General features: G+C 34.9%; 1 protein-coding gene and 1 non-coding gene across 2 annotated transcripts in view; one reads left to right on the top strand and one right to left on the bottom strand.

Annotated features, from left to right (window-relative positions):
* The first annotated feature begins 2,109 nt into the window (after positions 1-2,109).
* Positions 2,110-27,357, top strand: part of LOC139975740 (uncharacterized) — an 81,450-nt gene continuing 56,202 nt past the window's right edge. Inside the window, exon 1 of the mRNA XM_071983863.1 lies at positions 2,110-2,434. The gene's annotated coding sequence lies outside the window, so the exon portion shown is untranslated. The remainder of the gene's footprint in view (positions 2,435-27,357) is intronic.
* Trnay-aua (transfer RNA tyrosine (anticodon AUA)) lies at positions 15,130-15,201 on the bottom strand. Its single transcript has one exon. It is a non-coding gene; the product is annotated as a tRNA-Tyr (tRNA).

The following is a 27,357-nucleotide window of genomic DNA, read 5'->3' as shown; positions in this document are numbered from 1 at the left end:
ATAACCTTCAACCTTTTGTTATAATGAACGTCAATCGAACTAAGATTACAGTAAAAGTTAGAGATCAGTTAATCGTATTGTTACTAATCTTATGACAGAAAATTTTCTATAGCCAAATATTTTATGCAGTTGTTTCCATTGTTAATGTGTCTTCTTCGTTCACACACCTCAGTGCACAGTTCAAGGGCTAGGCTTTAATTTTGTGTGTAAAAATGCTATGATACTTCAACGTAGCGGTATGGTCACATGCGTAACTGAGCAAGATACATGCATCCTATGATTCGAAATTCAAATCCAAAATAACCCTACACCACACAGCAAAGCAAATATTCATTCTGGAGCATCACGTGACCCACTCAATCACACGAAAAATAGGGGCATGTCCACCAGTATCATAAATACCACTGTTCTAGCTGAAATACTATAATACAAATATCAATATTTGCATACTAGCAATGTGAACCTTTAGAACCAATATAAGCTAAATCATACTTAAGGCTGCAAATATACAGTAATGATATTTTAATGTTTTTTTTTTACATTAATCCATGCTCATTACCCCTATTCATGGAACCTGTGCTATAGAATCAATATGGATCATTCAGTACCCTTGATCTACCAATTATGATACAAATCCAACACACAATTATATACTAATGCTACCACTCATGAATAATTCATGTGATGATATCATTTTCTACTCTATATAAACACTTGCATATTGTTATATATTTACACTAAATACAAGGCAACTCATGCTGACTATTACTTTAATACCCTACAATGTGAATAACATTAAGTTAAGTGACAGAAAGTATGTTTGAATACCAAACAAAGTAGTATTTTTGAAATTTCATAAACCAAATGACTTGTGCATTTATCCAAGATAGATATTCATTTGCCTTTGTCGTTTACCTCCATTTCATTAACAAAAGTCTGTTCAAAGTATCTCTTTCGAGATCCGGCTTTAGGAATCACAAATGACTTCGAGTTGGTTTGCATCATGTATGATCTCTAGAGTGAGGCAAAATATGTCACCAAAACAGAACTATTGTTCGATACAGGTGTCAAACGCCTACAGTGGAATTACGACCTTCCTTACCGGTTTCGAATCTCTAGACATAAAAATCAGCGTCCATAGCCTAGTGGTTAGGGTGTCCGCATATAAAGCGGGAGACTCGGGTTCGACTCCCGGTGGAGGCTGGAAGTTTTTTCACTGTTCTGGATTTTCCAACTCATTACGATTTCAATTATATATATATATATATATATATATATATATATATATATATATATATATATATATATATATATATATATATATATACACACATATATATATATATATATATATACACACACATATATATATATATATGTATATATATATATATTGTATATATATATATATATATTTATTTATATATGTATATATATATACATAAATACATACACACATACACGCAAACATACATACAGAGGAAGAGTCAGATCACTATGTACAAAGAACAAATTATGAATCATAGTGATAATGATTGCTTATTTATGCTTATTATGGTTATTTATCCCCCACCCCACCACGTTCCCCCTCTTTAGAATAACCGTATTAAAGTTCGAATGTGGTCTCTATATGAATTCCTTTTCATTATATAAATTAACAGATATGGTATTTATAAAACAATTAACATTCAAACTCACTTTTACCATGAAAGCGTTGTGGTCAAGTGGTTAAGGCAGTGGACCTGTGATCTAAGGTTTGCAGGTTCGAGTCCTGCCCAGAACATTATGTTTTTATCTCCATTGCCTCTCTTCTTCCAGATGTATTTATGGGGACCTGTGAGATAATCGGAAGTTGGGCATTGGCTAGGATAATATCGTGATGCGCCTTCAGCGCTTTATTAAACCTCAAAATTATGTTATTATCATTATTATTAATATTTACCACCGACAAACGCATATCCGCCAAATCGGCTGCAATTCTAGATTTGGTTTGAATGAAGTATCAATTTTGTATTTCAAAATACCGCCCTCTTTTTTAAAATACGATCTACTCTAGATGAATCCATATAACTCGAAGTTGTAAAAGAAACTGAACCATTGTTACTGTATGCTTCACCCTGGAGATTCTATGATAGTTTTGATAGGTCAGATGCTAGACACTCACGGTTGTACTTTTCTCTTTATTTTGAGAATCGCTGTATTGATTTTTGAGAGATTCCTGTCCTCTCATTTTCAAATGGATTTCTCAGTGATTGATTTCTATGTCTTTCGTTATTATAAAGATGATAATATTTAGGTATCTTTAATAACAACTTTCTACCTTATAACTCTGAGGATTACTCCCTGGGAATTCTACCATCGTTTGATTACATTTTGGTCATTATTAGAGAGACTTTGGATATTATCTAGGTGGAATCGTCTTTCGCCTTGAGAGGTAAGTCGTGTCTTTTACAATTTCGCATGCTGCCTATTTTAAGTACTATTTTGACCTTTACTATAACCCGTTTTGGAGCATTGTAATTGAACATTTGACATAGTTTTAAGTTTAGAAACGGTGAAATTATTATAGTTTACGTCAATGTCTGTGATGATTACTCGCATTGATCATTGGTTTTGTGTTACAGTTTTCCAGAAGGATCTAATTTCTGTGCGCCTCAATGTCGCCATATGTTGACAATCTTAAATATCTTGTTAACAAAAGTAGAAACTAAAAATTGAAAGTTTAACACAAGCATTGGCGACCAAAACAATTTCAGTTTGCTAGGAATGACTTTTTTCATCGTTGGAATTAATCACCCGTGTATAACATCTGTTTAATCTTTGTAATTGAAAATAGTTTACACATGTCATCCAGAAAATAATTCATTTCACTTATAGTTCGCACAATATTGGTGTGAAGCATTGTTTAATGACACACATCAAAATTCAGAAAAACATATTATTTTATGAAAGGGAATTTGACCAAATAATTTTTGGAAATGAAGACATTGCATTGAAAAAAATTACTCGAAAAATAATCAGTAATTTGACCATGAATTGAGAAACATAAAATGTAACCAGTGCAATTCATTTTAAAAATGAGAAACGGCTTGTATGCTTTCTTTAATATCTGAGAGCATGATGAAACATTATATCATAACGATGACGTCACACCTTTTTTGATTACAATGTTCTAATATCCTCATTGTTTTAAACTTCACAGCTCAGCCAGTATTTGGAAATAGTTGTCCAATTCTATACTTAAAACGTAATTAAGAACACCAATATATGACAAGAGTATATTTCAGTGATAATTAATGTAACAGTATGCAGCAACAGTATTTTATTCGTTCTTGTTTCTCCATCCTCCTTTCGTACACGTGTACAACTGTATCTGGCAGTGAAAATGAAAAGACATCGGCAAGCATTTCTTTGATTATTGTCAGAAGCATTTCGGGTATTAAAGCAAACTTTCCAAGTAAAAAACAAAGCGTCTTAAAATGAGATGATATTGGACTTGTAAGTCAATAAGCTTACAGAATGGATAAATGATGAGAGATAAGAATTGCTTTATAATAATAAATACTTATACTTTGTTTATCTTTGATTCGTGTCAGAGGCATTTCGGGTATTAAAGCAAACTTTCCAAGTAAAAAAAAAGCGTCTTAAAATGAGATGATATTGGACTTGTAAGTCAATAAGCTTACAGAATGGATAAATGATGAGAGATAAGAATTGCTTTATAATAATAAATACTTATACTTTGTTTATCTTTGATTCGTGTCAGAGGCATTTCGGGTATTAAAGCAAACTTTCCAAGTAAAAAAAAAGCGTCTTAAAATGAGATGATATTGGACTTGTAAGTCAATAAGCTTACAGAGTGGATAAATGATGAGAGATAAGAATTGCTTTATAATTATAACTACTTATACTTTGTTATAATCGTCTAGAAACATATTTATAGTTGCAAGGAACTATAGCCGTTTTATTTGAGACAAAGTTTGCCTGTGGAATAAAACGTTATTTTTGTATTAAATCAAATATTTCCTCGATTTTTTTTATATTTATTTAAGCATGTATCTAAGTATAGCTTTGTCACACTTCGGTGGACAAATGTTGGTAAACGCTGTATTAATTATGGATTTTAAATTTTATTTTGTATCAGTAATAGCTTAACTAGTTGTTTCTTTCCAAACTACGGGAGTTACCATTTCACGTACGTAGAACACGCTGTTTTACAAGAACAAATAATCACGAGACACGGTTTTACCTCCGTGACCTTCTTTTTTCAGGCAAAATCCAATATATTCTCGTAATTGCTATGGATTTTGACGCAAATTTTCGGCTTATTTTGATAAATTGGAGACATACTTACACATAGAACAGTTCTATGAGGAGGCCCTGCGGGAAGCTGCAGCAATGGACATTACCATTTAGGGTTCCTTCTGTACATTCCACAAATTCAATCAACTTGAGTTAATGTTTAAATTCCTTTCTTTCGCGTGTAGCATGCATACACCCTCTTCCTTGTTAAGTCAGCAAAGGACGTATTGCTACATAAGGTGTATACGGAGCAACAAAATTGCATTATATTTAATGGAACATGCTAGACTGATTTGTTTTTGCATTTTCTTTAAATCGTCTGGTGAAATATAGCTATGAGGGTTGCATATATAGACGTAAATAATGTATTAGAATCACATATAATCGCATATTACGGACGTAACTGTCTGTTTGTGCGAACGTGACAAGATTTAGTGAATTGAAAATTGGACACATCTTATAATTAATATCTCCCAATGCGCTTTAAAAATGAGTTGTCATTTCATACCGTTTACAGCACAACCAGCACCTAGTTGATCAACATTATATTTTGCGGTCCATACCTATCTTCTGTCCATTTTACAGACACCTTCCAGGCGCCGGTCCGAGCAGGTTGTTGGGGTGTTCGCCATTCCTACTCCTTACTTCAGACCTCACATATAAATTTAAAGTATAGTTATCGCCCCCCCCCCTCCCCTTACATAACAGTCCGCTTTAACTACCGTAGGGTCACAAAACCTTTATAAAATCCTGAATCCGCCCTGACTGTAACTACAAATGTGTCTACACATACATATATATTTATGAAATAATTAAAAACTTATTTTGCTATATCAATAAAGCTATCATATTTAGTGTACATAAGCCTATTTATCTATTAGGTAGATCAGAATAAAAATTCGTATTTTCGGTACGACACATTTCTGACGTCCATGGATGAAATAATTTATTTAAAATTATGAGATTATACCCAGTAATTAAAAGCATGTACTCTCTTAAAACGTGATTTTACGATGAGAATGAGTTGTAATAACCACGTTGTGTGGGCGCAGTGCTCAGTTTATGATAACTTAAAAAATTCATAAGACCTCATGCAAACGAGATAACAGATTCGAAAAAGGAAAGAAAAGAAAACATTTTATTGTGAAAACATGTAATTTTGTCGATTTGCTGAAATTAGTCATTGAAAAGTTCATCAAGAGTGTATTAGACATGCAAGTGGAAAGGAATGCTTGTGACATGGCTTTTAGACGTGGCTTGTGAATTAATATAATTGTTTAATATGCAATATCCACATAGTGTTGGCGCTAAGCACGGTTTGACTTATTGCAAATTTTTATAACAGGTTTATAAAAGAGGCGACATACGTGGAAAATAAGCATGTTGTTGTTGTGAAAACATGTTATTTTGACAGCATATCGGACAACGTGGTCGACAAACTGAAATTATTCATTGAAAGTGCTCTGTGTATGTAGATTGACAGGCCTGTGTGTGATACATTGGTAGTATAGTGAGTTGTGAATTAATATGTTTATAGTTATTAGGACTTATTAGACTTCGAATATAAATACTCGTTGCTAGCATTACGTTCAACATACGTTATTGCAAAGTGTGGAAATACCGCTCATATAAATGTACGTATACAAGTTACAATGACAATATTTAAACAGTCAATATTAATTGTCACGTATGTGGATTTAAAATGATGGATCTTTGAGTTGGAAACAAATAGAAATAAATGAGACCACATTTAACGTGTAAGTTTCATTGAATGTGTGTTATAGATTCGGAACTTTCAGGATGTTTTCTTAATAGGTATTCACGCAAACATGAATCTTTGTCAAATATTCATGAGAGCAGAACGACACGTTAAAAATTCATATTGTGGACAGTAGACAGTACAGTCAAGTTTGACTTACTGCAGGTAAATACTATTTTGTTATCAAACATTGTACTTTTATATGAAACAAAAGGTCAACATTGTGCTGTAAATAATGACGTAAGCAAACTGAATTAACATATATTAACATACAAATTGCATTACGTGTTAGGGAGTGCTTTGGTCCCAAATATTACATATGTGTGTATCTTAAACTTAACGAGATTAAAAGCAGGACAAAGAACCTTTTAAGTGTTGGTTAGGATATAACTATTAGCTCGCGAAAGAAAAGAGGGCGCACTTTTGATATCATGTGCACGTCACTGACTTTATATATGGTACCATATCAGTACCACTCAGTGTTATTCATTAATTGTAGCCTATGTAAGGCGTTAGTCGTAGTTGTTATCGTGAGAGGAGGGAACATTCAGTTAATGTGAAGCTTACTTTTTCGAGCAAAAACAACAACTTTGTTATCTACATGAATCTGTTTAACAATTCATCGTGAATAATTCATAACCATGTCGTTTTTAGAAACGCAGTTCTTTACCTCTTTAGATGCCAGAGGACATCAAATTTAAAGAAAAACATTTATTCTATAGTTGAAGGTCTTACTGAAGATAAATTTATTCATAACTTCCCATATGTGCACCCGGGACTGAAGACGCATTTGATTTTTTTTCTTTAAAAGAACTAATAGCAATGACACATTGAGAAATTGATGGTAAGCGGATTACGTAGGGAATAGGGCCTACCATTTCTAAGATATGAAGTAATATGCAGTATTGCCCTAGGGTGATTTGACATCCATGCCTGCCCCTTAATAGATATAGACCTGTCTTTCAGGGTTTGCTTAATCTTGACAGTAAGATTTTGTCAGCTTAACTTTTTTCAGAGGTTTAGATTATTCAAGACGCGAGGTATAGTTTGACACGGAACAAACGGCAATTAAGTTGGTGTTTTTTTTTTCTGTTTTTAGTTAACGGGGCCTATGGAAGTATATGGAATCAATCTCTATGACATTGAGACAATTATAACGGGTTCATTAAAATAACGTGACGTGAAAAAATGCAAACTGCTTCCTAAAATATAATTGCGATCAAGAAAATTGTAGTAGTTTTAACCTTGCCGTATATGGAATTTAGAGAGACGGAAATTGTGCACACACACACACACACACACATATATATATATATATATATATATATATATATTTATATATATATATACCACAGCTATCCTATTCTGGAAAACAGTGGATACTTCCAGGCACGTACCCCCTCCCACACAGCCCCCCCCCCATCCCTCCCTCCGTAACACCCCGTATTGCAGATGATTGGGTCCGATACGTGACACCACCATCTGTCTGCACTCGAACTTCACAAGTTGTAAGACGCGAGTATTATATGCTACCGTAAAGTTCTGGTGCCCTTCCTGAAATTATTGGTAACATCCAAACCGGCATTCCGGACTAAACTACAGGCCGTCTAGGCTTACAGAAGGGAGCTCTTAACTCTGTTTTCCCTTCATCGTTTTTTGAAGCTATTTTTGAAAAACTTAGGAAGCTTCTTCTGTGTATAATTAACTCTCATGACTTCCTTTTGGAAAGTGAGTTATGTGTACGAAACGAAGTTTATCTATATAGAATGTTTTCTTGTCAACACATTTCACTGTCTCTATATAGTCCTACCACGCATATACCATAAAAAAAAATTCTGGCAATAAATAAATCAGTATATGTTGGTAATTATTAATAGTGTCTGATATTAACTTTCTTCGATTGTATTGTACAGTACCCTCCCCAGCTTCAGAGACAGAACCATCGGGAAGTAGATGAATCATTAATGCATGGCTTCCCATTGTTACATTACACGGTTTCACCTCACCTGTCATTCGGCGTTCACATCTCTAACAAGTGATGACGTTATATCAACCTGAGTAACATCATACCTGTCAATTGAATTAGGTATCAAATAGATTCAAGCAAACCGAAGACAGTTGGAGCGACTTTAACATTCAGCGAAAAAAATGGTTAAATATTCTTAGAAACGTTCTTAGTCGAAATATGTCGTTATGTTATATATAGTTTCCCGTTAAACAAACATCGGAAACTCAAAAGCCGTTGAAAAGTCGTTGTTTATTTAAGTCAAATAATTTATACGGCAGCTCTTGTCTTTGTAGATCTTGACAGCATCAGGTACTTTGTCCTGTTGGATAACTTGAAGGACTTGTTCTCAAGTTCATTGGAGCGTATCAGACAGGCAACTGATATATATATTTAATACACCCTTTACAGTTTGATTTTATTTATTTTCATGAAATTTACATTTTAAAGAAATGTTTTAACAAATTATAACTCAAGTCACGAAATTCCAAAAGCGAAATGACTATAAAATAATTTTGTGAAATTGTGCTGTTTTAAAAAAAAAAAAATTGATAGAAGTCAATGACACGGATCCAGTCAAGATTATTGGCAAATGACTCGATGTAACCTTCAAGTCAATGAATTTTTTTTATACAACTCTGTGATGTATAGCCATACTTTGGGGTTTTAAAGCACTTTTATACATGAAGTTCCTTGTCAGAATCTCGTCTTAACATATTACACGTGTATCTCGTTTTCTTGAGGCCGTTTACATTGTTTCGGATTTTTGTTTTTTTACCTATTTCCATTTTGTTAAAATAAATTGCGGTTTCAAATAGATATCTGAATCCATGAAAAAGTTGCCTCTTTATGGCGAATATTGTAAGTTTGTATTATATGCAAGATGTTACAAACTTTTGAAGACTTTCTGTAAACATGAACAGCTGACTATAAATATAGCAGGAAAATGTATATGACCACGTCGTACAATAAATATGTTGGTGCAGGCTACTAAATATGTCGGTTGTAGTTGATGAAGGTCAAAGTTCAAGAAACGGTGTTTCACGATAATTCCATCTTCTTGATTATGGTGGCGGGTATAGTTTGGGCTACTGGTGTGGTGAGATCATGTGGATTTAGTGTGGGTTGAGTTGGGTGGTTCAGATGGGTGATTATCTCACTCATGTGTATATCGTATAGGGTATCCCCACTTTACCATCTTTTAATCCAATCTTTATTTTTACCATGTTAAAGGTTAAATCCGGTCGCTCCAAGTTCCCATTTAAATTTAAAATACATTTTTCTATTATATTTTTAAAATATTTTTGGTTAACAAATATCGCATAAAGAACACTCAGATTTTGAAAATATTTATCTTTATGGTCATAATATGGTTGCCCATGGAAACTCGATCTCCGTAATTCCAAGGTCATTTCTTTTCAAATCCGGTATTTTCTTCTTGTTTATTTTTTTCTCATTTTGTTTACTTTGTTATTACTTTGATCGTCTCGGTGTAAAAATCTGGCAGCTGCACATCTTAGTATTACAGAGGAAGTAACATTGATAAGCTACGGACGGGGATCAGGAAAACGAATATAATTCTGCGGTTTCTATAGTAACGCATTTACAACGAGGAATTTGATCTTCGTCGTCGTCGTCGTATAGTCATATAACTTCACAACTCCATCAGATTTGTCATTTCTTATAGCGGAATGTAATTCTTGTATACAACATATTGAAGTTAATGAACAGATAAGTTGCCTCGGGTAGAATTTCAGCAAGACTTTGCTAAGATGTTTGTTAGCATTTAACAAGCGAAACGCTCATTTGCTTTTAGGAGAATATAATCTGAGCACCGACAAAACTGTTGTATATTAGAAATCAGTCGAAAATAACAGAATCTATGGCGGCATGCATATACTGATGCTTATATGTTACTTAGTATAGCGAATGGTATTCTAGATAGCAACACATGGCTGTATATTTGCGATAATATTCCAGAGGGTTGAGAAAGATTGATTTTTGCGAGAAGTTCACATATTTAGGCCTAATCGAAATAAAAAGGCAAAATAATTTCAGACGATCATGTCGCATGGTACTGAGAATTGATTTGAAGAAAACCTGTAACATTCAAACAAACTTTGAGTGGTATATAAAGCTGTATTTTAATCAAATTATGAAAAAATAAGAAATCTTTGGCAATTATCAATAGTTCATAAACATTTTATTATGATTATTATTATGGAGATCTTACAAAACAACAGTGTAGTTCTATTACTATAAGGTTGAAAATTAATTTTCTTTGTCAATAACGTAAGGTCCGTTTCATGTCGTACATACACTGTTACTATTTTACCAATGCTCACGTCGGTTCGTGCATCTTATACTATCCGTTCAGTTGTAATGGCTTATAGCTGTGCTGTCTGAAAAAGTCAAAAATACCACGATACCTTTAGCCCACGTTCGATATTGCAGGTATTGAACTTTCTTGTCTCTATGGCAACCAGTCTGTAATATAGAGGCACTGTGGTGAATTTTAAATAAACAAGAATTCACATGTAGATTATGTTTGTAGCTGTTTCATGCTAAATTATATACAACTTCGTAATTTTATATTTTATTTTCAGAAAGAAAAATTCTTTATGAAAATGTCATACCGTGAGCGCAATTTGTGTAAGAAAAAAAAAATGAATTTGATTATTAATTCCCGTTGGCAATGTTATCTGTCACTTTGTCATACAATTCAATTTCCAATGACAAGTTACGTGCTCAACCTGTCGTATGCTATTGACTTCAAATGTCATCACTCAGAATGAATTGAAAACAGTTTGTGAAATTAAAATTGTATAGGGAATTAGACCATTTCGACTTTTTATTCAACTTGCCTCAGTTTTTTTTTTAACTTCTCCGCACACTTCTTCCCCATTTTCTGCCCCATGAGTATAAAACTCTAGTTTTCGCTAACCGTAATATTTCAACAAAAAGAAAGAAAACATATATCATGTGACTATAGTTGACCGCAACGAGCAGATTGTCGCATACAATGTAAATCTTAAAAATTACCAAAAGTAAAAACCATTGTCAGCGCCTTACAATTGTCCATTACGCTGCACTGGCCAAGTCTTTTCCACGCGAGGTCACTGTTACCTTAATTACTAACGACCTTTCAAATTCTGAGATTTTAATCAGGAAAAAAAAAAACATTGACACGTTTTAGTATTTGTTTTAGAAATCTACACTTTAGATGCAAACGTAAAACTTGATAAACTTTGAGCAAGGTAGAAACGAAGATATGTTGACGGAGAGTGTAACTTGTACACGTTCATTGTATGTATGACAAATCAACATTAAACAACATACTGCAACATGACGATCAACTCACTTTCCACACAACCTCTTACAACCTCCGAAGGTATATTCTACACTTCGAGTTCTTCGCGTTTCAATGTACTTATTACAAAAGAAATACGCATGATTTCACCATACGTCTTATGTCTATCTGTATACGCAATCCGACAGTTAATAAACAGGAAAGTGTACTCTGGCTTTATAGAGAACTTAACAAACCGAGCCCCGTTGAAAGAATTGCGAACGATCATCAATATTCGGGCCTCCCTGGAGTAACTAACCCATATGGGTATGTATATACAATACACCAATTGAGCAATGAAGATCCTACATGACTATGAGAAGCCAAAAGGGTAAATAATCAATTCCGACGAAAACAAGAGCTACGCTTTGGATATTGCTGGCATGGTCGAAACGGGGGGGGGGGGGGGGGAATCTAGATCTAGATCTGTGTTTCCGGTTCTGCGTTTGAGACGTTCATTGGATCATTTTGTATAGCCTTGTATAGGTTTACTAGTTGATTAGGTATTCGACGTTGTGTTCAGAAACTGACGGAAACGTGGATTTTTTGTCACGGGTAAATAAATGGAAGGACAGTCTAATTACTGTCTACAAGATGAGATTAACATGTGCATGACAAGATGTTTAAAGGTTGCTTCAATTCTCGAAAAATACGAACCAAAGAAAAGAAGCGATGTCAGAGATTGTTGGACACGCAAATCGATAGCTGAACTCACTGTTCTTATGTTAAAAAAACGTGATTTTCAAGTAACTCTTATACAGGATATTGCATACTAGGTTGTTGTCAACCTTGACATTTTTTGCGTGATTTTTTTTTACGATTAAATCCACTTAATTTCCTTAACATTATATATGTTTGTTTTTGTGTGATTATATCATAGGTTATGCTATGTTGTTTTTTTACCAATCGTGTGACTCTGAGCATAATTAAGTTTAATATTCAAGCCCATTAAGAGAGATCATTGTCCTTTATAATTCATTTGGGTGTAAGGATGAGCGGTTATTCCATGTATTGCATAAAATTATGACAGAATGTGAAACTGTGAAAACCAAAATTTACTGTATCGATTTAGAATAGGTATGTGCTATGTAAAGTTGATCCTTTTATCCTTCAAAGCATTTAAATTATATTCATTAACTGTTTCAATGTCTCATTAAGTGGATGAGATCATTATCCGTTGCCTTTTGTCAACTTTTAGAATGTAACAGATTAAGTCGATTTTGATTAGTGCAGGTTTGTACTGAGATGGAATTGTCAGACAATGTCATCAAAATTACGAGTCATCTCGATACGAAACATCTTCGTTTTAACACTCTTGTTATCAGTGGCGTCACCAGACTTTTCAGTCTGGGGGGGGGGCACAGGGGGGCACCAGCATTTGATGGGGGGCACTTAGGTGATACGGATCGCTGTCCTGGGGGAGGGTTCTAAGGGGAGGGGGTGCCCCCCTCCCCTTTGGAAAATTTTCGCATACGGAGGATGGGCTAGATGCAAAATGGTGCCACATTTGATGCTAAATTCGATCTGAAGATATCTCCAGAAATTGCAATTTTTGAGGTAATGATTTAAACAACGCGCAGAATTTTGCAGAGGATATGAACCACATGCTGTCGATATTATGCCTAACCCTATCAATAGAACCTACATTTGTTGAATGAATGTGTGCATGACCCCCGACTCCTTTCTTGTCCTGCTCGTTTTCTCCCATAATCTATTAAGATGTAACAGGTTCCAGCATCGTTATTGGCTCCTATCAGGGATCTCACCATGCAATCCAAAGTTTGATCACACATCAAGTATAGCTCAGTATGCAGGTGTGGACATTCGCCATTTGTTCCTACAAGCATCTGACCTCAAATGACCTCTGCACCCCCTACACAACAGGGTTAATATATGGGTCCACAAATATAGGCAAGTATGGTGCCTGCGGACCCTCACATTCTCACATTTCGTCAGCTCCTAACCTGTCAACCTCAGACCAAGGCAACATACTGCAGTACCATCCCTTCTCACAGCAGGTCCGGATTTTCGGCATTTCACAGGCATCCAATTCACGAGTTGTGATGGCGCGGGTTACGACTTCGATACCCGACGGTCAAGGATAAACTATTTCATTTTTTCGCAGATCATTTGAAGAAAATACGAATTACTGTGCTTCTTTGTCCTTATGAAAAACCAACTCAGATGATGGGAGTTGAATATAACAAAATATATATATATATATATTTTTACCAACCAAAATCTCAGATGGGAGGGCACTCGGGGGGGGCACTAGGTTTTCCAGGGGGGCACGTGCCCCCCTGCCCCCCCCCCCCCCCCTCTTGGCGACGCCACTGCTTGTTATTAATGCTCTCCCCAGCTGAGGACGGTGATTGCCTAATATATTTATTTTCAAATTTGCGTTGAAGTTGATGAAAGCATATATGTGGCAGATATCATTTACAAACAAATTAGTGCATTTTTGTTCGAAGTTGGTGCAAAGGCGACAATGTGCACACTTCATATTTTTAATTTGGGAAAGAATACCACTTTGGGAGAAATGATAACGGTCGCAAGGCCTTTGAGAATGAGAAGGATGTAGGATAGCATGTTTGCTCTAGTACGTTACATGTCGTGTACTACTCGATATACTGTTCCTATATATGTTCCTAATCATGGAACGCCAAGAGGACAATTATGGAATTCCAAAAGGACCATTATGAAACACCAAAAGAACCATCATGGTACGTCAATAGGGTACAAATGATGATAATACCATAATGTTATCTCTTAATATATAACATCAACCTTCTACAGACTTATCACTGTAGCATAGGTATTGAGCGCGGTTGATGCAAACAAAATTTGGACAAGTTCACAGTTATAAATATAACCCCGTCAAGCTGCTTTGCTAGTCTCACTCGAATTCATCTTGATGTTTATACTAATATAACACGACTATCATCTAAAATAGCAGCGTCTCGTATAAATCAAATGGTTTTTTGTTTTGCTTTTGTAGCTAACTATTTTTTTGTCATGTGGAACAAATAACCTATACTCTTAATGTAAATTACATCATCCAACATAACACTTGATTAACTGAATATTTTCAGCAAAATGTGGATTGATCACTGAGATATAATGTTACCAAGCTCTGCCGAGCGCCCTGCGCAATGTACATGCGTTACACTGCAGTGATTAATCCGGCATAGGACAGTAACATTTTATGACTGCATCATTCTCATCCTCCGTGGATACCACGAAAATAAGGGAATAAATGTCAACTACATAACATTTCCCATGATCTAATCTCGAACGCTTATTTCTAGTTTGATGTGATTTTATGTCAGGATTGCGTCACAGGACAACTTTACGATGATTATAAGAACTATAAAAGTGCCTTTTTAACCAATGACTTGGAAAAGGTTAGAAGTTGGACTGAATAAAATGTCGGCTTAGAACTATTATACCCATTACTTTAGAGGAAGAATATATAACAGACATTGACAAACGTAATTACGGCCTACAGATACACAAATTTATATTTGAATATCGGCAAACGGGAATCCGGTGCGAAAATCAAGTTGATACGAAGATATTGGAACTTTTCCATGGTAACCAAGATTAATGTTCCCTAAGAAATGTGAAAGGTTGAAAACGACTATCTTGGACATATACATATATATATTGAAATCGTAGTGTGTTGGAAAATCCAGAACAGTGAAAAAAACTTCCAGCCTCCACCGGGATTCGAACCCGGGCCTTCCGCTTTATATACGGACACCCTAACCACTAGGCTATGGACGCTGATTGTATGTCCAGAGGTTCGAAACCGTTCCGCTGTAGGCGTTTGCCACCTGAATCGAACAATACTAGTTCTGTTTTGTGACATATTTGCCTTACTCTAAAGATCAAACATGATGCTAACCAACTCGAAATCTTTTGTTATTCCTAAAGCCGGATCTGAACAGACTTTATGTTAATGAAATGGAGGTAAATGACAAAGGCAAATGAATATCCATGTATTTATATCGTAGTGAGTTGGAAAAATCCATAACAGTGAGAAACTTACAGACTCCACCGGGTTTCGAACCCGGGCCCCCGGCTTTATATGCGGACACCCTAACCACTAGGCTACTAGGTTTCTTCTACTTATCATTAATACTTGTGGTTGCAATTCCGTAGACTCTCTGTTTGCTCCTATTATGTATTACTGACCAGAAGGCAAAACGAGATGACACCCCCTAGAAGGAGCGTTGATAGATGATCACTTCTTATCAAACGATAACCACTTTTTTCTTCAGTATTTGTATCTTTCTTTTTGCTAAGAAACGTGTCCTTTTTATAGACACACCCGTACGAATAGATTTATGCAGCTTACGTCAAGTTTTAAAGTTAATAGTGAGCTTTATACTTCGGTTAAAGATTCAGTGAGTTCAACACATATATCAATCAATGTTATTCTAGACGAAACTTTCATAGCATATATGTAACGAGGCCACGCGCGACTCCAGATGGGTAGGATCTCCACCCCCACTCCACCCCAACCATAGTTGTGGTCTAAGTATGTTTCAGAATGCACCGTTTGACGTCTTAAATTTGTATTTCTATTTCTTTGTAGGATACTCCCAGACAGCCCCACCCCCATCCCCCCCCCTAATGGGGATCAGCTATATCGAGCCCGGGCCACATCGCCCTCCTTTATGAAATCCTTGGGCCGCCCCTGTAGATTTGGTCGAAGATTATCAAATGAAAGAATGTTTATACAATTTTGCTTAATATATAGACACGGAAGTAAGCGGAATAAACTATGTAAGAGGCATAAGTTTTCCAATATATATTTCCTTAATTTGGAACACATTCTTCTTGCATATTTCATGTACATACGAATAATTATCCTTATGGAAAGGTTATTGGTGCTACTACATGGGAAGTAACATTACTGTCGAGTAATCTAGTCTTTAACGTCCTCAACCTACTTAAAATGAGAAGTCCAAGATTTATATACTAATACAATTGTTAACAGAGCAATTAGGCTGAAAACTTGAACCTCGAAAATCACATTAATGTTTACAATGCAAACGGTATACAAAACAATGCACATTAATATGTACAATGTAAACTACACTTTAATTACTGACACGCAAGGTTGGCTGGCCGCCAATTCGTTACATTCGTTTGCCTTATTTCACAAATAATGCTTTAAAAAAAAAATCTTTGCCAATCCAAGAATTTATTCTTTGTGTTAAAAGTCGACCAAAGCAGGATAATGAAAAATCAATCCTTGAGCGAGAAGGTTGAAAAGTAAGATGATTTGAGAGATGCCTTGGAAATTTATAAAGACGTTTTTGTTTTAACTTATTATTTCTTTTGATCGCACGCGAGCAATCACGAAGTAATGCATTATTAATGTGAAACAGATAATGCTAAGCACGGAAGCGAAAATAATAAAAGTCTTTTCTAAACTGACAGCGCATGTTCTGTTGTAGATTTAACGATGTTTGAAGGAAATCAAGTGGAGTGAAATCTAATTTGAACAACTGCCCGGAAAATGATGTTTGAAAGTCGTACAAATGAAAGCTTATCAGTTTTGTCATCAGTCAAGACATACACCCTCAAAGAAACAAACGTGTTCAGAACACAATTTCTAAACATTCTCTCTGCCTGCAAATGTATAAGTGTTTATACAGTGAGCAAATAAAATAGCATATGTAGTCAGATTTATAGTCATAATTTCTCATCATCATCATCATCATCATCATCATCATCATCATCATCATCATCATCATCATCATCATCATCATCATCATCATCATCATCATCATCATCATCATCATCATCATCATCATCATCATCATCATCATCATCATCATCATCATCATCATCATCATCATCATCATCATCATCATCATCATCATCATCATCATCATCATCATCATCATCATCATCATCATCATCAGCACGCCATCACAGACAAACTGACCAAATCAAACTCAAAATCTTTCTGACCTAAATTTTCATTACGTCATCTTTCATAAATGCCATACGCAATCGATCCCAGTACATTCCAAAATGATAGATTTTGACATCTAACTCAAATCGCGTTCAGCTATGTTGAGGTTGGTCTATCGTTCTGTCGGCAGATGCAATCTGCACTATGTGTTCAAATATCACAACTCCATCCGTCCATCCGATTACATGTGTCCTTGGGATGGAATCTGTTGTTTCAGAATTTCATCTGACGCCATATTTTTTTTGTCTTTCGTTAAAAGAATCATAGCCATGACAACCAATTAAAATATTTTGCCCTGGGGTAGTCGTTCAGTTTCAAACGAAAATTGTCTTTTTGGGGCTACGACTTCAAACCTGTCTGAGATGTTATCCACATGATGTAGTTAGCTCTTGGATGGTTTTGGTCAAGGCAATTACCTTGACCAGTAGCAGATGACAAGAAGTTTCGAAATAATAAGAGAAATCAATTTAATTTTGGGGGAGACTAGGGACCGAATAGTCTCCGAATATTGAGCATTGTGAGGTTATAACATAATCATACTTAACACAAGGATAAACAAGTCGAAGAAAAACAACATTTTATACGGAAGAGATTTTGATTCCATGTATAAGAGAGAAGCAGTGCTATACTATATAGTTTCCAAAAGTAAAAAAAAGGGTTAATTATAGTTTATGGTCGCTAATTGTAAGGGTATGCTACTGCCAACCACAAACAGACTTTAACCAAGTTATTAAACCGTATCGTACTTTTAAAGAGCAGCCACCTAAATAAAAAACCCACATGTGCACGAAAGGGCAACCAATTTTATCCACACTTCACCCATCAACGTAAATTGGAGGTTTTATTCCAAAAACAAATAAATATAAGTTAGGGGCATATTTTGTATTACAAGCTTTTATTGTAAGAAAGGTGAGAGATTCATAAATTTAAATCTTCCTGGTTTTGATGATTATATTTTATTTTTGAATGAACAGCATATTAGTAGCATACATATTATTATTTTGTCTAGTGTGGAGTCATGTTGACTACTTCGAGTGTACATAAGAGTCTGAACGAAAGCTGTCAATATTAATAACTCGTAAAGCTAATTACGTTTGTTTTTTGTGCTAAAAATTAACAAACGAAACTGCTTGTGTTTCCAAAAACTTTCCTATAGACAAAAGCAACTTAAAAAACTCTACAGAAATAAAATTTTAATAAATTAGGATAAAGGTTATATTTGATTTTCTTTAAAATCTTTTTCAGACTAAATGTAAATTTAGAAGTATCGCATTATTAGTGGTATTCTTTCGGAGAAATTCAAATCAATATATCGCAGTAAAGAAACAGATTATCTTAACTAATTTCGTTAGTTGTACTTCAGACATTCTGCGCAATCAATTTTGTAGAAGCTTTTAACCATTATGTGGCCTCATGCATTTTAAGAGAATAATTACTACAAAAGACCTCAGTCATCAATTCAAGGTCTTTTGTAAAAGCATGTATACATTAAAACACTGTAGCGAAACTATGTATATCGTGACAATAATCTCAAGGTAGCCTATATGACTTTAGAGCTACAGAAGAAGTCATTCTCACATAAACATGGCAGATATACATAGCAAGCAATGAGGTCAATGTGTTTTTGTATCATGTATGGCTATACAAGAAATAGCATTCCTTATTAATTTGCGATAAGTTATATATATATCATATATAATACATATTAAGTATACTATATAATATATATTGTATTTAATAATCTATCATGTATATTCTGTAATATATTATGTAGATATATAAGTTATATATCATATCATATAGTATAATATAATATATATATAATATCTAACACATATTATATTTAATAATATATCATGTATATTATATAATATATTATGTAGATATATAAGTTATATATCATATCATATAGTATAATATAATATATATAATATCTAACACATATTATATTTAATACTATAATAATATATTATATAGATATAAGTTACTAAGATGTTGTATAGTTACTCTTCTTGAAGTAATAATAATAATAATAATACATCTTGGACAGTGATAGTAAACAACATTTCCAGTTGAAACATTCAAGTAATACATAATACAACATTTAGGTTAAACTAAGATCTATGAAATAGTTTATCATAAAATGCAGAGACATTTGATTATTTCATAACCACTGAAATTACCATTATAGCCGTCTCACAGGCATGTAAACCGAATCTGTCTTTTCCATTATGTTGCCGTTACAATATGTCCTGTTTAGCATGCATTTATCATTAGCAATTATATATAATTAAGTCCGACTCCGTAAAAGATTCGTGACAACGGCAACAACGATGTCGTTTTTAACAAGTTCAGGATTTGAAATTACTGCTAAGTGAAAATCGTGATATTTTGATAATGTCTAAACATGCTGGTCACGTGTTCTCCCAACTAATGATAGTGAAACGGTACATGGTCGCAACCATTTCATGTTTCACACGCACGTATAATTTGTTCTATAATATAACACGTAGGCTATTTTTGCACTATTTCTAAGTGTTTGCACTGTATTTGTGTAGTACGGTGACGTACAATGAAAGTGCTTAATGCAACATAAGGCTATACCTGTATTTATCTGAATCAAGTATTTCTATATTTTTTATCTAGCATACCACCGATGTATCTAGATATTGTTTTGCACTCTAAGCGGGTATAAAAGCACCTCGTCGGGCTCATAGCTCCATTATATTTATTTATTTGTTCTACACGAAGGGTATACTCGGTTAGCGTAAAGCTAATTTCCCCAAGGCCCTGAAATATCAAAACCTACAAAAACTATCAACTTTAAAATAATATGAAGACTAAAACTAATATAATCATAATAAAAACTAATATAGAATACAAACGTAAATAATAAGAAGACTATGAAAAGGAAGAAAACAATGGCTCCATCTTACAATTACGGTTGTCTGTATAGCTGCATGTGTTTATCAAGAAACATAAAGTGTCCAATGTTCACATGTACTATATGGCAAAGCTGTTAAAATGTTTTGAACGGATTACAGTGTTAATTTCCCCACGGTATAGATTTACGTTATTTATCTTTCGCAGTATGTTTTTATGATATTTTTCCCCAGTTGACGAAAATCCAGATAGTGTGTGCTATACTTTCAGCTATAGGTTAGCAGATCCAACCAAAGAAGTTAGTGAAATGCTCGTTATGATTTTTAATCAATCTGTCTGCTTGCTACAAGCAATTTTGAAATCGATCGAAACAGGTTTTTTTTAATTAAAACTAACATTGAAATCATTTATGGAGTAAATCAAGTCTACATTTGTTACAGAAACATGTCATATCGTCATGTACTCTTATTAACGTTTTCTCATGTTTCTTGTTTGATTTCAAAGTCATCAGGTGATATAAAAACACTCAATCTGCCTTTTTCTGATTTCGAACCACATGAACAAATGCCTAGAAGGTTAGGTAGGATAACATACTCTATGTAATTTCCCCATAGACATACACACTAAATCATAAAAAGTAATGTGGTCTGTGAGTCAAAGACGTTCTCACTAGCTGAACGCTAGACCCATCACTGGATAGCTGATACGTCGGCCATACATTAAATCGTCAATTTTCCATATCATTACCATGTAGATTTTTGGCTAGCGCGAATATTTCGTCTCTTGTAAAGAAACCTCTTTACTCAGTAGTAAACAATATGCGTGCTCTGCTTAAGTGGTGTAAAATTAGCTCTATTGTTCCGATATTTTCACCAAATGTACTTCCATTCATGTTCTTTAATATCCATATCACAAAAAGCCCGATTCTGATTGATAACATATCGAAAATATGTTTTCTGGCTTCTCTTTAGCACTTTTCCTGAGGGAGAACCATTCTGTGGATTGATATAGACTCTATATAGATCAGGGGTTCCCTAACTGGGGTGCATGAACCCCTGCAGGGGGTGCGTGAGTCCATCGCAGGGGATTCGTGAGACGTTTCTGAAAGTCAAAACTATAGAGTACCTTTTGTTGAACTAAAATCTGATATATCATATAATTTAGTAATGTACAAAAGTCGTACCTATCGACAAACTCTTTTCTCGTTCCATACGCATATGTTGCCATAGTAGTACCGTACCGTGCATGTGATAAAATACAGGAGCATCCGTCTCATCGTGTGTAATGGGTGATCGATGCGTGATACAATTCGTGATCTGATCTTGAAGTTCCAAATAAGTATTTGTTCATCTCTTCTTTTTTTTCATTACAATATTACACTATGACCTTGATCTTTTACGAAGCACTGTTATGCGTATTATAGTATAATGATGACTCAGAACGAGTCTCGAAAAGTTGCGGGTTCGTGGACAACTCTGACATCCACAAGGGGTTCGTGGGGGATAAAGTTAGGGAAACCCTGATAAAGAGTATGTCATGATAGGTGCATCAGAGCCGGTCTAGGCCCGAATACCGGTGGAGGTTGGAAGTGTTCGGAAAGACAAGTAATGGTAACAGGGGGAACGTGCACTGGGACACCTGCGCAAGTCGGCACGAGTGTGGTTATGAAATAACCAAGCCTAGTTGAGTCGTTGTCTATCAATTCGCCTGGTTTGAGTTGAGTCACTTGACTCGAGTCAAACGCCTCGCTACAAGGAATCGTCTCCTCTTGCAAAGAATAAAAACACACAACTCTACTCCTATACGATAGTTAAAATTACGGGATTAGAAATCTAAAGGAAAAAAATAAAAAACAACTTATTCTTCAGAGTTCAGATCACTAGTTTTAAATCAAGAAAGGTATTCGTTCTGCTTGTGGAGGATGTGTTTCTCGCCTGGCAATTTGAAAGCTGTTCACGAAAAGACATTCAACTCACCCTCAGTAGTCGTGAAAGCCAAATCGATATTGCATTTCATATACAAAGTAAGATGTGAAATATCACGATACTTGAAATTCACATTAAGGTTATTTACAAGGTTTCAAGGTTATCGGTGGAAGTAACTGAAGCCCTCGGGGTTTTTTATTGATGAATTCCTTTTTAGGACCAGTTCTTAAAATTGCTTATTCCATATGGAGATCACAATTTTAACTTGAGCATCACATTACTTGGCATACACCTTGGTATACACCTTATAACCTAAGCGAGGAGTCAAACAGATTTATATATTACGTCTTCATAAAGTCCCCCCCCCAAAAAAAAAATAATAATAATAATAATAATATACTACGTAAGAATTTGATCATATTTTGGAAAGGCTGTTGTAAGCGGTATAGATAATGTAGATACATAAGATAAGACGTACAGACCCTTTTCCCTCGTGTGAAAATCTTTCGTCATATATATGACTAGTCGGGTTGGTAATGACATTTTGTAAGAAACTTCGCACTACATGGCCAAATTGGTTACCATTGAGTTACCTAATCCAGTTACTGTAGGATTTGGGGATTTCTGATGATGCATATCGCATAGACCCTTCCAGAGAAAGACAGAAATTAAACGAGTTATACTACTAAGAGTTGATAGCTTCGGCAAGTTTAACATTTATTTGCGAACAGAAAAACAAAGTTTGTTACCGCAACGTACTAAGAAAAGGTCCGAGTGCAGTCATGTAGGGAAGGTATAATGCCTAAAGATAAGGAAACTGATTGCGTAATGATAATAATATTCCTTTGTTCGTGTCCATTAAATATGCTTGCTTCATTATTTTATTTTCGTTGTTGAACTATCGACTTTAAGTTTCTTTGTTTTTTTTTGTCATAAAAGAAAATGGATTTAAATTAATTAAAGTATGATATTCTTCGGCAAACAACTCTATTCGGCAAACAACATTGTATTACACCGAATCATTAAATGGAACATTCTCCCCTTTTAATGTAAAATAACCGTATTTGTTTTTTATTTTATTTCTTCTATATAGTTTAATTGATTGTCATTTATTACACTAATTTACAGTCAAATGTTGGCCTAGTTCTAATTTCTACCATCGTTTTATATACAGAACACTCAATGTATGGACAGGTATCTCAAACTTCTAATAGAACAAATTACCTTATTTCTATGTGGTCTGGCCTAAATTCTTCACTTGACATAACTCTAGGTTTTAATTTACACCCCCAACAGATATCGCGTTACAAACTCAACTACCTGTCGCCGAAGCGTTTGTGTGTGGAAACGTTATTCAATTGAAGTACACTCTTGACTGCATTAGTCAACAGCTAAGACGGTTTTTTTTTCGCGACAGTTTCTCTCTCTCTCTCCATTTGAAGAGACTTATTTAGGTCAATGACCAAACAATTTCCCTGTCTCATCTATTTGACACGAATCATGATTTTGGGCCAGTTTAGATATGTCGAGCGTTATTTAGTGCCTTTTATTTTTTTTTTGGTAATTCTATAAATAAACGGTTCCCTACCATCTTGGAAAGCGGTGCCATGCAAACACCTGAGGAAAGACAAATTAACTTTCATTTCTGAAGCATACAGTCGTTGATAACAGAGAAATTTAACGAATCACTTGTCGTGAGAGGTTTATAAATTTGAAGGGTAAATTCTGTCCTAGTTCGTCTTGCCTCCTCATCGTCGATGTATCTTAAAGGTTGTAGAGTTCAGCCAATACTCATAGCTAGTACCGTAACTACTGTTCATGTTCCACAACCGTGCATCAGTAACTACTGAGTTATGTTCGTAACACGGTAACATGTGTTACAGGTGGCATAGTAATTACTGTAGTTTTTTCTGACTGCAAATTTAAAAAATTTAAAATTAATTTTTTTTTTTTAAATTAAGAAAAAATTAAATTATTTGTATACATTTTTTTTAATTACTGCAAATGTTCACCTGTCGGGCTCGTAGTTCAACGTGTAACAGTTTTCCAGTAATTAATGTGCCGACTGTAACACTTGTTACCGTGTTGCGAACACAGCGCAGTATAGTTAATGATGCACGGTTGTGGACATGAACAGTAGTTACTGTACTAGCTATGGGTAATCGAGATCGACACGATTTTTGGTTTTGTATTTTCCCTTGATAGTGATCATGGAGTTAGGAATTTCCTTGGCTAATGTCATCAAACGTCGCCGACTTCAAAGGACTTGAGTTTTTTACACCCTATGAACCTGTATAGTCCTCTCGTGGTTTCCCTAATCCCTTTTATCTCAGTAGTCTTAGAATTCACTTGGACGATACAACGTAAACGCTACATGATAATAATGTGTTATTCTGTTAGTAACTGTTGTCAGATATATCGAAACGTAAACGAAAACGAAACGCCTCCATCCATCTTTTCAATCTCAAAACAAGTCCCAAAGTATTTAGGCTATTAGGACGACCTTGCCTTTAACTACAACAATATCGACCAAATTTATGGGTTAAATATGCCTCAAAATTCAACATTTGATAACTTTATAATTACTTTTTCTAGGTGGGTGGGGAGGGGTGCTGGTGACCCCCTAGTCACACCCATTTCGTTCCTAAAATCCCGGTTCGTCCTTTGTATGTTTGTTCTTATTGAATACTGTATATATATACGAAAACGTCGCGGCACGTGATCAGATGTTGATTTGAACCCCGGTGAAAGCAATTTCTTTATGTAACTTGGTTCACCGAGCTATGCAGTTCATTGCTAAAATGCTTTATTATATATAATATTGATGCATCCATTCCGAGTTGCAATGCAAAAAAGGCTTTGCCTGTTTCACCGAAAGCACACATAACGGGGGAGTCTCCAGTAACGCCTTGGATGAACAAGGCAAAAAAAAGGTGACCGCCATTAGCTTGCCCAAGTCGATTACTTGTAATCAATACAGCATATCATAGAGACGACATGTAGGGCAGACAGGTTGAACTTTATCATTCTATCGACTAGATTACTTCTTGGATGTAAACTGCTTTCTCAACAGCAGAAACCATCAACAACAACTGACGTAAATCCCTTCGTTCGAATTTGGAACGGTAAAATAACCTTATAATCTTGGCAGGAATATCTACTTCAGCATTTAAGTCTCAGTTCTAACGCAAATAAACAATTCTTTTTACATATAATCGTACAGTTCATTCAGATCGTAAACATGTATGCATATATATATGCGTATTCATGTATATGCACGGAGAAGTTGCAAGAAGTAATCCTGTTAAATATTATATATATTGCTATACTATTTCTTATAAGATTCATCTTAAACGATCACGCCACTCGTTACATTTATTTACTGGAGATAAAAAGAAACACATTTTTGGCTATAACCTAAAAAGTTTTGAACCAGTATGTGTCTCCTTAAGGTTTCAGGCTTGTTAAGTATATATATATATATATATATATATATATATATATATATATATATATATATATATATATATATATATATATATATATACTAAACTGGGGCAGGTAGAGTCCGTAGGGCCATATATACTGAACACATAAACTAGAGACAAGATTTAATGAGAAACTCTGGGCAATTGTTGACTTTTGTAGATTTAAGCACGAGCCCATTCTTGCTTGAGGAGACGTATCTAGATTATGGGGGAGGATTGCTAAAGATTTCATGAACTTAAAATGATCACAGTGAATGTGTTTAGAGTTTAACAGACGGATGCATCTGTAGCTTAAAGCTATACATTTGAGATTTGAACGAGATGATGAGGTCGGAGTTGTTTTTCCTTGCCTCAGAAGTAATCTTCAAACCACGCAGTTTTCCTCGGTAAAGAAAATAACCTGTTCTCTGCGGAGATGTTTAAGTTAACGAGACCTTTTTAGATAATTCCTGAAGATTCAAAGGCTAAATGACACGTTTCCCATCAAATTCTCATCAACAATAAACTTGTTTATCGTTTAACATTTTCTGCTTTGCAATGTCACAAACAGATTGCGATTTAAAAGGTTTTTTTATTTGGCATTGGTACATTTTTAGCCCTCAAATATATTTATAGTTTCAAAAAAAGGCCCACAAAACAAAATAACAATCCGCTCTGAGACAGTACCAAGAAAAATAGGTCTCATCTTGCAACGAAAACGTTTTTCGGGAAACATTGCCATTGGGGAAACTTAGATTATTGAGTGTTAGATAACAGCTTATTGCAGGAGCGTAGCTAGAATTCATGTTTAGAGGGCGGGGGCAATGCTTTTCCAGGGGAACATGCAGAACCAGGTTGCTATGAACAAATTATGACAGTTTTCATCAAAAAACTTTGCTGGGCCCATGCAGGTTCCCCCCCCCCCCTCTAACAACATCTTGTTATTCAAACATAATAATTATGTTCGAGGAATAAGAAGTCTAACTTAAGTTACTTTTCAAAGACCGGACCGTATTAATATTATGACTATTGTTTTAATAGCCTGATAAAGTAGATAATTTTAATCGCTTGGAGGGAAGTTGATCATTTCATTTACGTTTACTTCGCTGACAACCTATGCGTGATGTGACTTCTATTATACCTGTGCCACTATACGTATAACAGTATATAGGTACCGCACCACAATTAGAGTAATGTACATTCGCTCGAATGGTTAACAATTTTCATAGAAAAGACGTAAAAGTACCTAAGGTAAAGCTTGTTTAAGCATGATATCAGTTACTGTCATTGTTTGTTCTGCCTCTATATGAAAGAACATAGTTTAAAGTACAGATGGTGTGAATATAGGGAGGATCGAAGGTGATATAAACCATTTTAGAAAATCTTTGGTTAAATGTTCAGTATGCTAAACTTGCTCCTCTCCTAGCTCAAAATCTAAACTGTCATGATATGGAAGTTTGCAAGGGCCATATAGGCCAAGATCTCAGCTATCATGTGGTGAGTAGGATATACCAGTTGAAAACTTTTATCTATGCTTGGCAGGTCTTGAAAGTGACGAGTTTAGTGTATAAGTCAATGGAACAATTAATTGTGGTGCGAGACCTACAAGGTGATTGTTGTAGTAATGGAACGTGCTGTGCATATACTTTCACTGTTGTCTACTGCAGCATTAGGT

Source organism: Apostichopus japonicus, chromosome 11 (genome assembly GCF_037975245.1).
Source record: "Apostichopus japonicus isolate 1M-3 chromosome 11, ASM3797524v1, whole genome shotgun sequence".
Lineage (NCBI taxonomy): Eukaryota > Metazoa > Echinodermata > Holothuroidea > Aspidochirotida > Stichopodidae > Apostichopus > Apostichopus japonicus.
The sequence above is the reverse complement of the archived record's forward strand: the minus strand, read 5'-3'. Positions and strand labels throughout refer to the sequence as shown.